We start from the raw sequence: 14,516 nt of genomic DNA, 5'->3' as shown, positions 1-14,516 counted from the left end.
TAGCTGTTAAACCTCTGTTTCGAGTTCATTTGAGTGATAATAGACATTATTCCCGGAATATGTTGGACAGATATTGGCGTCGATAATTGCCTTAGCCGCGGTTTGAATTTGTTGGGCGATGTGATCTCGAAGGAATGGATGGATATTTTGTAGCGAGAAAGTAAGAAATGTGAGAAGCTGATGGACAGTTACAGGTTGTTATAAAGCTGGATTGGCGGGTGGTTGGATTTGTTCCGGTATGCGTAATGGTGTCACAGTTGGTTCGGGAACTGGTTTGGATCGTAACTGTATGTAGGGTGAGAATGATCTTGACACGTGGAGCAGGTTGGAGCTGATTGTACATTTGTACAGCTTCTTGTAGGGTGTGGGCCGGAACAATAACCACATTTGAACGGATTTCTACATTTGGAAGTAGAGTGCTGACCATAGACCTGACACCGTTCACAGCGAAGCGGTAAAGGAGCGGAGGTGCGTGATGGTTCGACACGGTGGCGTTGTTTATACATATAGGCGCCACAGGTGAGTAACTCATCGATAGTTTGTGGATTGTTTCTGAGAACCCACGCCATGGTCGTTTTTGATTCGGATACATTTTATGATATAGTACCCTTCCAGTTTAAGTTCTTCAAAAGACTTCTCGTTACTATAACTCGGAACCACCGCCCATATAACAACAGACAATGTCGGTGATTTCCTCGGTGGTGGCGGCTGTCTCGGGCGTTGGTCGCTAAGCTTTGTCATGGTTGATTTGGGGCCAAAGATCTCAAAACTGCACTTGTTCTGTGTCATACGGAGAAACTCTGGATCCGGCGTCTTAATAATCATATCGTTCCTAGTCTTGTCTATTTGAGTGATGTTCGCCCGAGGGATGTATTTTGTGATCTGTATTAAGAGTGTCTTTGGATTTGAAAATTTAGGATCAAAATTCTGGAGTAATAAAGAATATATGGTTGGTCGACTAGGAGGAGGCAGGTTTGGAAACTGGCAGTCATCTTTTATGTCAATGATCATTGATGCTTCAGAGCTTGCATCGCTTAACTGATGCTGGCGTTTAGCAGGTGGCAGTTTTGTGGATGCGACAGGAGAGCGTTGACGAGCTGAAGAGCCGTGGCAGGTAGAAATTCGTTCTAGAGAATATCACCTCCGTCTAATCGGTTTCCCGGAGCAACAAGAAAGTTCCGGTGCAATAGGCGGTAGGCTAGAATGTTTCCCACCGACAGGTTAGGACGCCATAAGTCACGTTGAAGGCAGTGAGACAATGTGTCGAAATGAAAAGATGAAATGAATGAATGAATGATGAAGCTAAGCTCACCCAAAATATGTACACTAATGTGTACGGTAACGCAGTCTCCACTCGGGTGAAAACCCTGAATCTCTCCCACCCTCTCGCCCGTCGCTGAGACTTGCCATACTTGCGTCCACAAATACGTAAGAATCACAGCTTGGACTTGACACTTAGAACAATGCCTCCAATGGGAAAGTCTGGAAACCAGCGAAGTATGATGAAAAACATTTTTTATGGCTAGCAACCTTACAGACGGCTACACCCTCTTTTAGGGAAAGGAAGTTAAACTTATATGAGGAGTGAGGAATTTATGGATGGGCTATGGACTGTTTTATTGATATCTTTATTTAAATTATATTTTGAGGTCTTTATGGTCTTTACGATCATAAACATATAAGATTGCATTTTACATAGACATCAGCATAACGAAAAAAAATATAGTAAATGAAAGAATACAAAACAAAAAAAGAAAAGAAATAACAAACTATCGAATTTAAGAGTATGTAAGAACGGAAATAATATAGTGAATAAATGAGCTCATAATAAGAAACAGGAAAGGAAAACTAAGAAATTGGAATATAAACTAACGTACTATTTGAAACCATAAGTACTGCTGGAGATGAGAGATGAAGTGAGGTGCTTTTGACGCCACAACACATCATGAGAACTGTTAGAAGGACAAATGCGGTTATCTTCTGCCTAGGTGCTGCTCAAGGCTAATGAGGACGTGGTGAGCCCTGTTTGTAAAGTATGGAATTACTGTGGAAAAATTATAGAAATATGAGGGAGATGAACATACAGGCGATATTCTTCGAGGAGTTGACGATCGATGTGCTCTGATGGTACAGTATAATGTAAACAGAGGGTGGAGTATAATGATATCATTCGGGATAAAACTGAAGTGCAAGATGATGCATTGTTTCAAAGAGGAGAGGTTGATGGTGTGTGTAACGTTCAGTGATAAATTGTACACGGAGTATTTCAAGGTGATAACGGAGGGTAGGAAATGATATCAAAGAATAGAGATAACGTGTCGGACTTGGCAGAGAGATTCGGAAGGCAATGCGAAAAGCATGTCTTTCAAAAATGGCTACAGTCGGCGAGAACTATCTTGGCAGTGACGTCAACGCTCTCAGTTGCAAGGCTACAAACTTAACGCTATTCACAAATAGTGCTTAGATGCCACACTCAACGCTTCGCACGTCACTTCGTAACAACAGTTTAAATCAATGCTGGTAGCGAACTAGAGACAATTTAGATAACAATGTATTTGAATAATACTAGCATATATATATATATATATATATATATATATATATATATATATATATATATATATATATATATATATAATATGAAACATGCTACAAATTTATTTCTCTTCAATTTACATGTAAATACTACATTTGGGTAATTACACATAGGCTATACAAACGAAAAACAGTTACATTAAAAAGAAAAGAAAATCTTATGATAATTGTAAATGCACAAATCAGTCCTATTATTTGATTTAAAAACACTTCGCTTAAAAACTGAAATTACTCAAAATCCACTTCTGTTTTTCCAACACCACACTACCCAGACACACACACAAATGAAAAAGAACTGCATTAAAAAGATCTGGAAACTTCCGAATTCTTCTTGTGTGGGTTATCTGATTGATTATGTGACATATAGCACGATTATCTCATGTTACGCAAAGATCATTAATCTCCTTCTTCTTTTTTTTACACGTTATTGTGATAAGCCTCGCAACAGCATCCTCAAACCTTCGCCGAGATTACAGACAAAAGATCTCCTCCAGTTCCTTACCAGAGGGTAGCGTTCCCAAAACTGATGCAACGTTCCCTCTTTGTACTGCCATGCTGATGCGTTGCAGTAGAAAAGAGGTTGCTCTAGCATCTCCTGCCGATAAAGAAATGCGGTGACCAACTTCTTTTATAAAGTTAAGGCCTTCGGGACCCCATGAACCACCCGATTCAATAGCTATAGCGACAAAATGATATTTGTCGAGTAAATTGCTATACTTCCTGCGTTTTTCTGTTTCTCGGCAAGCAGCCACGTTGCCAGCTTGTGCTGAGGAAGAATGTAAATTTGAAGGGGCGAAGGTGTCGGAACAAGTAAAATCCCATAGAAGTGCTTTTCCTTTCTTCCACAGTATTAGGGTCATACCATCTGGCCTCTTGCCGTCTGCACGACTGCATCCCAACGGTTCACATATAGAAGGAACGCCTGCTGAAATTAGTGCCCTCATGATAATGTCGTTGACGCTGGAGTGGCGTGAATGTCTGCCCGCACTACTGGCACAGGAGAGTCCATGAAGGCCCTTCTTGTCTACGACACTTCTACAGGCAGGACATCTGTGTTGCTCGCAAACATCTGCTCCCAAACGCAGTGCACTGGCAATTCGAAAACTGTCATTCGGAAGATGTAATCCTAAAGAAGGTGACGGGATAGCATGGAGCCAAGCTCCTGCTTCTGGAGATGATGTAGCTAGAAGTCTGGCCTTATCTTCTGGGTTATCGGATGACTGAAGTAGTGCTGAAAAGTGATGACTTATAAGAGGATCGTCCCAAGAGGATTGTAGTCCTCTCTTATCAAGGTTATATATATATTGTTACGACAAAGAAAGAAAAAATAAGATTAGACCCTATATTTATGTCGTAAAACGACAATATCTTTCCTTTCAAGAAGCAGTTTTCTATTTCAAATAGAATTTTTGTTTAACCTAAATCCAAACTTGCGCAGTTTGTAGTAATGCCCACTCACCGTCAAAGTTTTGAAGTCAATGCTTTTCTTAAGTTCGCACAATAATTTATTTAAGGTGGCTACAATGTCTTCAGCATAGAGATTGTGAATTGTTCTACGAACTACTACTTCATCGAAAGAATCTAAATTTGTTTGTCTTTTCTGTGTATTTAGCCTTGCTTTACAGAGTGTTACGACGGGTCGTCCAGACTTTACTCCTTCTCTTTCACAATTCGCCACACGGATCTCTCACTGCAAATTTTGCTCGGAAGGTTTCATGAACACTGTCAGAATTATTATTGTTTGCTGCAAGGAAAGTTGTAAACATTAAAAACAATGTCTCCTGCATCACAATGCAACGGCTTGCCTTTCTTTAAGGTACTATCACACATTCTTATACACAAAATTTCGAGAACGAGAATAAAACAAAGGATTGACAACTTTCACCAGTCAGCACAGACTGTACAGCCCTACAGAATGAAAACACACGCTGTTCAGTTCATATCATTTCGGTATTATTTTTTAATGTGTTTGTGTGTTTTTCCTGGAAGTGCTGTTCTTATGTTCTATTGGTAAATGTTATACTTTTCAAAGCTACATTCACTAACCCCCACGCTCTGTTTCCGCGACCAGGAAACAAGTTCACCTATCATCCTTTAACTCAAGGACCGTGATAGCTAAAGACATGGGTTTCTTTAAAATAAACTTTGGACTTCCCTTCCCATTTTGTCCACTGCATATTTGTGTCTATCCTCAATAAAACAAAAGTTTGTGGCATGTTGAAATCTGAGTGTTGTTAGAACAGAATAAACATAAATGGCTATCATTTAAAATTATTTTCCACATTTTCATAATATAAAATTCAAATATAAAATAACCATATTCTTCATGAAAGTTATGCAAATATAAAAGCAAAAAATGTAGCATTTATGTCTCCTCGAACTCCAGTTATCGTTATACAAAGATGACAAGTATATTTATCAAAAACGAATCTCCCATTACGGTTCATTTCCTTTCGCTTTCCTGTTGTAGAGAACGGAGCGTGATTTTAAGTTGATATTTGTGTTCGTGAATTTTCTCTTTCCTGGGATTGAACTTTGAATTGAACGAAACGTGTGCATTAGCCAGATGGATGGCATTTGAGCAAGAGCGAAGTCTACGTCACTGCCAGGATAATTCTCGGGCACTGTAGTTTGTCATAATAGGAGGATGAAGCGGAAATCCAAGCCGGAAAGCCATACGTAACAACTGGCATGAGGAAGACTTTGTAGGTGTTCAGTATTACGTTGGCTGTAAGACCCCAGGTAGTGGCAGTTAGTCGTTTGAGCAAGTTCAGACGGTTGTAGGATTTAGTTTTGATACTTTGGAGGTGTGGTTTCCAGGTGAGATGGTTATCGAAGATAATGCCTAAGTATGTGACAGTATGTGTTGGAGTGATGAGCCTATCATGGACAGTGAGCGATAGAAGGGATGGATTGCGATCAACTTTGGTACCTTTACGAGGTGGAACAAAAACGATGGCTTGGGATTGGAGGCATTAATTTTGAGCTTCCATTTTGAACACCAGTAGGTGAAACTATTTATAGCTGCATGGAATGAAATGTTTATGGCTTGGATGGTTTTGCCAAGAGCAAGGAAAGCAGTGTCGTCAGCATACTGAAACAGGTGAACGCCAGGCGGCAGCTGCGGAAGATCAGCGACAAACAGGATGTATAATAGAGGAGGAAGAGCAGAACCTTGAGATACGCCACACATAAGAAAAATATGTTGTGAAAGCTGCTCATTAATGGCAATGTATGAGATGCGACATGCTAAGAAGTGATACATTATGCGAATATAAGTTATCGGAAACTTAAATTTGACAAGTTTGTATATGAATGCAAGGTGCGAAACCTTGTCAAATGCCTTCTCAAGATCGAAGAGGAGAAGGCCGGGGGGTTGATTCGAGTTGTAATGATTGGTAATCCGAGTTGTAAGACGAAGTAATTTATCGTTAATTGAAAATGATGTTCGAAAACCGGCTTGGTGTGTTCGCAGTAGTTGGCGGTCGAGTAAATAAGCATGTAGCGTTTCACAAGTATTCGTTCGAATATTTTGCTGAATGTAGACGTTAAATGTATGGGACGATAGGACGAGACATTCGGTGGAGGCTTATTAGGTTTGGGGAACATGAGTGTTTTAGATGCTTTCCAGCCAGTAGAAAAAAATCCGGTTCGGAGTAAAAATGTATATATAAATTCCAAAAGGGTAAGTAGTGCGATAGAACTTTCTTTAATGTGTCTGTAAGTAATACTATCGAAGCCAGCTGCAGTGTTTCGTTTTTGTTGGATAACAGATGTGATTTCAGAAACTGTGATAGGACTCGTGAGAATATAGTCGGGTAGTACATGAGTGATATTTGGTTGCAAAGATCTAGAGTTAAGATTGACTTAATCGGCTGAATGAGGTACGTCCGTGTTGTCCGACTCGAATGGGGTGAAAATTCCCTGCAGATAGTCAGCAAAAGCGTTTGCTTTATCTGTGTCTGAAGGAAGTGGAGCATCATGTAGTAGAACGGGGTATGGGATCCTGGTGTGTTTTGCCACAGAGTTCATTGAAGCCTTTCCAGTACAGGGAAGGATGAGCAGTGTCGGAAAGATGATTGCAGGTTTTCACCCACTGGCGTAATTTATAAGCCGAAATGAAGGCGGGGTGCTTCAGAATTCCGCGTTCGCAGGAATTCCCGATATGACTTGCGTGAACGACGGACAATATCCAGATATTGTGGTAGAAGTTTTGGCCTGTACGGGATGGATTCAGACTGTGGAATATATAGAGAAGAAGCCTGTTGAATTGTAGTAGTGATGGCATGGACCTGATGCGTTAGTTCGTCTTGTGTAGTTGGAGATTCGTAATCGGCCAGTGCGTTTGATATATAGGAGCGATATGATGCCCAATCTACTTTATCGTAACGTGGTGATATGCGTGGGAAAGGTGATGTAAAAGTAAGACCGGAATGATAAGTGAGTTTAATGGGCGCATGGTCTCTCCCAATAAAGTCTAGAACAGTTACCGTACAACGACTTATTACAGTGTTGGAGAACAATGCTATATCGGGTGTAGTATTACTGATAGGACGAGTAGGGGACAGTAGTAGAAGGAGAGTGCCGGTGGTATGGTCCGTAATGAAGTCTGTAAAGTCACCTCGCTCTGTTTGAGAACGACTATGAAGGTTGATGTCGACGAGAATAATGAAGTGTTTATATCGTTGAGAGATGTGTGAAAAAAGTCGTGAAGAATGGGAAGCCCGGGACGAATGTAGATTGTTGCAAGAGTAAGAGCGTTATTTTTGAAATATAAGGTAGTGATGACGTATTCGGGGATATGTAATAGTGGACACTGGTGTGATCGGAATGGAATTGAATAACGAAAACCTATCGCAGCACTTCTGTTGGCTCTAAGTGTTGGGATAAGATTATTATGACGGAGTAAGGTATATCGAGGAATAGTGTAGGAAGTAGTGTGCTTGAGAAAGGTTTCGTTTAACAGAAATGCTGTAACGTTTTCTTCCAGTAAGAGAGTCTCAAAGCGTACTTTGTTTTTAAGAAGAAAACGGTTATTGAGAAATAAGAAAATGATAACCACAGTTGATAAATTTATACTGCTGTTTCGAGTTTGGTGGTGTGAAAGTGGACATAGTTGTTGGATTATGTAGCGTATAATGAAACATGAAAAGTAGATTTGGCGGAAGGAATAATATGTTGAAGAACATGTTGACGTTGGAAAAAATGTATATTTTGTAATGTGAGAGCAATGAATTCGAGTAGTTAGTTAACAGTAACAGGATCGTCAACTGTGCGGTTGGTTGAAACTGTCGGTTCTACAGCCCGCAAAGGAACAACAAGTTCCGGATGAGATTCTTGGGCTGTAGGTTTGCCTTTACATTTATAACTATATGCGGGGTGTTGATCATTGCACGTGGGGCATTTTGGAGGTTGTTGCAGGTTTGGGCAGATATGACTTTGATGGGGTCCAGAACAATAACAACCGCACAGAGTAGAGTTTGTGCACTGAGAAGTATGATGAGATTTGTATACCTGGCACTTTTCACAAAGGTGGAGAAGAACGCGATGGTTCGACACGATGTTTTCGTTTATGGATAAGTGCCCCTGCAGTAAGGAGGTTATCGAAGAGTCTTGAAATGAGGTGAGGACACGTACCATGTAAGTGGGACCAGCATTATTTTGAATACGTATACCTTTGCTGATGGTATGTCCTTCGTATTGAAGTTCTTCATAAATCTCCTCATCACTGTAAGTTAGGTCGACTCCTTGAATCACTATGGAAAATAGTGGGGGTGCTTGTTTGCGTCGACTAGAGCTGAGTGATGTGATGCTAGCCTGTTTGCCGAAGATTTCAAATGAAGCCTTATTCCGGATTGCAGTGGTGAACTGTGGGTCTGGCGATTTGAAGATACCCGTTTCTGGTTTTAATTACTTGTGTTAAAGGTATGCTAGGTAGATATTTCCGAAGTCGAATTGTTATGAACTTTTCGTTGCTGAACTTTGTATCGTATTGCTGAAGGAGAAATGAGTGAAGAGAGGGTACATCCGGAGAGATGTGATTGTTCATGAGAGATGACCGAGTATGATTGGTTTCATGAGCGATGTGGTCATCGGCTACATCCATATCCAAAGAGTCTGATGGTTTATTTCGATTCTGCTTTTTCGCCTGATGGCAAGGCTACGTTACAGTATCAGAATATAGCTGCTTGCTTCGTGGTGATCTGGACCGCGTGGAAACGTTTGATGTGGTAGAAGCAGTTGAACTGCCCGACTGGGTGCGTTGTCTGTTACCTTCGTGGCCGAAGCGGAGGGAGGAATAAAAATTGGCGGTAGATTAGCGTGTCGGCTATCCACTATGGGTCCACCAGAAGCATTGGGGTTCGCCATCTTGCAGACCGATGAGATTCTGATAAAAGATGAATGGGATGATGAAGGTAGGACAACCCGTTTGGGTAGCTGTCCAGATGGAGCAGCCCGTCTAGCTCGATCCGTAGATCCGACCGCCCTTGACTGGATAAGTCTGATGAGCGGATCTCAAGAAAAAACAGACAAGAAGCTCAGGATGTGGAACAGGAAGCTTAGTTCAAAACTCGTTATCATGCACTTGATAACGCTTCAGAGCAACTAAAAGTATGCAGAAAAAAAGAAAAAAATGGATGAGCTCAAACCTGTAATTTTTAATTTCAACCTTTTGATTTACGGTTATTTGTGATTTCATGTTTTAACAAAGACAAATACTTTAAAAATGTGTACTTTAAATAAATTATTTAAATAGACCTTTTTCATAAATTTAGTTTTTAAAATTGTTGTTCAAAGTCTTTGTTTTTTAATAAGCATTCTGTAAAATCATGCGAGTGAATTGTGCTGCGATCTTTGGAGTTCATTTAAACCATATGTTTGTGGACGTTTATATGTTTGGGGGTAAGCTTTGAAACAACGAGATCTCAAAAACTAAAGGGTCTAGAAAGATGACGTTTTCTCTGATCGATTGCAAATTTTGCTTAGATAGTCCAGTTCTAAATGAATGTTTAAAAACATGGCAATTATTTCTTTATTACATTTTTAAGCGCACACTGGAAGTGTTGAAATTAAAAGAAAAACTAAAGCATCATATCCTACGAGTTATAAATTCCAACACCACATTGTTGTACGTAGGGGTTGCATATGCCTCAGGCGTTTGTTTCATGTCCAAATAATAATGAAAAAGGAAGGATTACCATTTCTGGAGGCTAAGATGAATCTTTATTGGTTGAAGTGTTTTGTCCAATGAACACTATATATCACTGACACTCTAATTGTGTATGTAATGTATTTGCTTATTACATACTGCAGTCAAGAAGAAAGAAACACTGATCATACATGAATTAGAAACTCCAACCTGAAGCAAGCTCAAATCTTGCAAACGATACGAGATATTGGAAAAATAATCGAATAAATATCCTCTTTATGTTACCCCCTTGCTGATTTTTATCAAAAAATTTTTTACTTGTGACTGTAAAAGCACGTCTACAGATGTTATGAGGAATGACAAGGAGATTCATGCTCATGCATGAATGATGCGCTGTGTAGAGAGCGCAAGTTCAGCTAGTATGTATCAAAAAAATATTGGAAACTCAAAACTTACAATATCTATGAATTATGACGGGTCATTATAGCATGGCGAAACAGAAACTGCCTGGAGTCCAGCAATTCATAGTACTACTACTGTTTATTTTCTAGAACTTTCATCGTCAAGTGCGCTATTTAATGAAGTACAATGTTTAAAATATTCGAATCAATCTGATTACAGTTTATAAGTAATCCACCTGCAGGACATCACTCCATGAATAAAGGCATTCCCATCCTTCCCTCCATCAGCGTCGGATTTAAGATTAGACAAAGGAGGGGAAATTTCAAAGGGCCGACAACGAAAAAAACTTAACATATGAATCAATTTCATTAGTGGACAGCTTCGATCTACCTCCGTCCATAAATCGCCTAAGACAACATGATTGCTAAATCCGCTACCGATTTCCACCTATATATTCAATGTATTAGTGAGTCCCATTCCCCTTTCATTTATCCTGTAGTATCCTTGGAAGTTTATTTTACAATATTAGTTAGGTTGTTTTGGTGTAAAATAATTCCAATTCAGAGAAGAAACTTTGCTGGACACTCCCGCTGCCGCGCACGATGATTAAGAGGAAAAGAATCCCATTCGCAATCATCAAAGTTTGCTATATGGTTATCGAGATTCCCGGAAAATCATCATCTAAATCAGTAATTCATTCTTTTCTTCTTACTAACTGCGACGCCAAATACCATGATTTAAAGCACATTTACTTACATCTATTCAAGTACGTGCCACGATCGGATACCAAGAATGGTATTATCATCCGATCGAAAGATCCTAACATGGCAAACACTCTTCGTAACACCTACTCTTTCGAGATCTTCGGCGCCCCAGCAAACATTCAAAAGCTTTCATCAAACCATGCGAGGCAGTCTCCACCTCCTCGCAAACCTCCAGCTCTATCTTTTGCCATACGAGGAGTAGATCCACAGTACACGGATGCCGAGGTCGTTGATGAACTTAAGCTGGAGGGTTATTCAATCCTGAAATGCATTCGCATAAAGAACGTATCCAGACCCACTTATATGGTCTGAGTCCCCATAAAGTGCCAAGAGACTGTGGATGATCTTCTTAGCAGTGGTGCCTACATATACCTGAAACGACATCGGGTGGAACCGTCTCACTCATCTCCGCCTCTTCCTGTACGTTGTGAGCGATGTCAAGCTTATAACTCACATCACACTAATGACTTCAGGAACCCTTTCAAATGCGGGTACTGTACAGGTCCATATTGCACCAAGTCTTGCCCCAATCTCAGTATTCCACCGCAATGCTCGACCTGCTCAGATCAGCATCCTACGTACAGCTATAAATGTAAGGCCTCCACAGATGTTAAAACCAGAGCTGACAGTACTTATCCGCATTCATAACGCCGATTCTATCACCCCACCTCCTAGTTCTGCACAACAACCAATCACTATCGACAAATTTTTGTCATTTCTCACTGTTACCCTGCAGAACATACATGTATTTCTTCGTCAACATATCCTCCAAAAAGTACAACTCGCTGCTAAAACTATCCTGCATGTCAACTTCATCGGCACTTACTCCAACAACTACGCTCATTTTCATTCTACAGTTCATGAATCTGCAGTCTAACTTCTCTCTCCATCTATTCTCCTTATTTTTCAATATGGTAGTACATTTTCTCCTTCTGAACATTCGTTCTCTACAAAAAAAACTTTGTTTGAGCAGCTACTTCTGGAGGAACACGTTCATTGTTTTCTTCTCAACGAAACATTTCTTACTCCTAAAATCTCATGCAAACTCTCACCCTATCACATTCTTCGACACGATAATACCATCCCCACTCGCTGTGCTAATGGTGTCATAGCTATTGGTTTTCCATACACTATTTCACATACAGTACAGGCTATTGGAAGGAAATCGCTGCCTCAACATCTTATCGCTACCTTATATTTCAAACAATGTTACGTCACTGTTGCTACCATCTATATACGACCAGGCCATCCTATTCTTCTAAGTTTCTTTCAATATATTTCTGACAATTTCCGGACTTACATCATAATGGCCGATATTAATTACCATAGCCGCTCAAATAATCAAAAACTCACCTTTTGCAATTATATTCAGACCCAAACCAACGGGATGTATTCATCCTATTCCTAAACCGACTCGTCCGGCTTCTAATACAACTCCCGATATAGTCATCACATCACCCAATATTCTCTGCAAGCTCACTCTGGCTGTGCTTGACCCCCTTGGAAGTGATCATATTCCAATCAAAGCTACTCTCCAAAATCCAGGTACATCTCAATCCACTCCTCCTCCAGCCCCCCGCACAGTGGCTCGTTGCGGCCGTGCGCGATGGCCTCACTATAGGGAGTATCTTTCTAACAGGCTCACACCTTTATCAGCACCAACCACGGAGTCCGAACTATACGACACTATCCATACAATCACTGACAGTATTTATCAGGCGTCCTTGCAGTATATCCCTCAGACTAAAATTGATCCCTATAGACCAAAATTGCCGCCACAATATTTACTTTTAATACGTCGTTCCCGTCAGCTTTATCGAGGTTTTAATCGCACGGGCAATCTGGAATCGCTTCGGCAACATCGCCAATACCAACGGGAAGTGCATAATTATCTCGTGGCATACAAGACCACACTCTGGATAAAAACCTGCAATACCTTCTCTGATACAGCACATCCAACTAAGTACTGGAAACGCTTTCATCAGCTCACTGGTAAAACATGTCGCCCTTCATATCCACTCTTTCTCAATGATACGACATTACACGCTGACGTGGACAAAGCCGATGCCTTCGCTGACCAACTTCAAGTTGTTTTCACGCCTCTTGGACCTGCTCTCTCAGCTCGCACCCATCTTACGGACCGGCTCAATCTCAACTCAACATCACTCCAACCTCATGTTGATCATCTTTTACCCGACAATTCACCATTGACAGCTCCTGTTACCGTCACCGAAATTACTATCACCGTCGCTCGTAGGCACACCACCGCTCCAGGGCTAGATTCTATTACGTATCACCATATCAAAGAAGGGTCATACATTCTCCATTTTCTTCTGTTTCTCATCTTCACGTTCATTCTCCGTATTGGCTTCATTCCCAACGATTTTAAAACATCTAAAACTTTAATGTTGCTGAAACCGAACAAACCAGCTTCATCTGTGTCTTTCTATCGCCCAATTTAACTCGCCCTTGTTTTCAGCAAGATATTCGAACGGATACTTGTCTCTCGGCTACACACATATCTCGCTGATCACAACCTAATTCCCTTTCATCACGCCGGATTCCTCCCGAATTACAGTGTTAATGATCAAGTACTTCGCCTGACGACGTACATATCTGCCCAGTTTAATCGATCTAAGCATCCCTGTTCTGCTCTTTCGATTTAGAAAAGGCTTTTGATAAAGTTTAGCATCTTGGCCTTCTATATAAACTATTTTCTTTCCGACTGCCAATCTGTTATAGTCACTTCATTTACCATTTTCTCTCAAGTCGCCTGACTTACGGTTCCATTAATAATGTTCTCTCTCACCCTGTATTTATCCATTCTGGTGTTCCTCAAGGCTCAGCTCCGCCCCCGCTTCTTTACTTACAATATGTAGCTGACTTCCCTACTCTCCATCCAAATGTCAGTCTTTCTCAATATGCGGATGATACGGCTTTTCTGGCAACGGCAATTACTATTCAACACACCAACCACATCCTTCAAACTGACATTGATGCTTTCCTTCAGTGGTGTGATACATGGCGACTCAAGTTTAACGCCAATAAAACTCAATCCATTATCTTTCTACCACCAGGCAAACGCAGTCCGGTCCATTACATTACCAAGCCCTACACGGAACTTATATGACAGAACGCCTTTTCCAGACATTCTCTATCACCTAGAAGACCTCAGACTCAGGTACGTTACAAAGCAATTCCAGACTCACCATCCATTGCTCTTTGATGCTATGCACAACGCAGCCACTCTCCGCAAACCTTCAACTATTCTCCGGCATTCTCCTCTCTCTCTGGTGTTTACTCTGTACCACTACGTTCTCCCACCAAATAGTCCCGACTTTCAAGTTCTTGAAGACTTCCTCATTGCAATCCCCCCACCATTCATCACTCCATCTCGTGTTGCACAGTGACCTCACCGCACTAACAGGGCTCCCCTATTCTCCATTGCGTCCAGAGGAGCCCCTGGACAGAAGACAACACTCATTTGTCTCTCTAACCCTCTTCGCTGTATTGGTTGTGATGTCAAGTACATCTGATAGTTTCATTTTCATTTTCATCGATGCTCTGCCCTCTCCGCTCTGATGTTGAATTGTTCACCAGTGTAA

This window comes from Thermobia domestica, chromosome 13, assembly GCF_964235325.1.
Source record: "Thermobia domestica chromosome 13, izTheDome1.hap1.1, whole genome shotgun sequence".
NCBI classification, from domain to species: Eukaryota; Metazoa; Arthropoda; class Insecta; order Zygentoma; family Lepismatidae; genus Thermobia; species Thermobia domestica.
Note: the sequence above shows the minus strand (reverse complement) of the source record.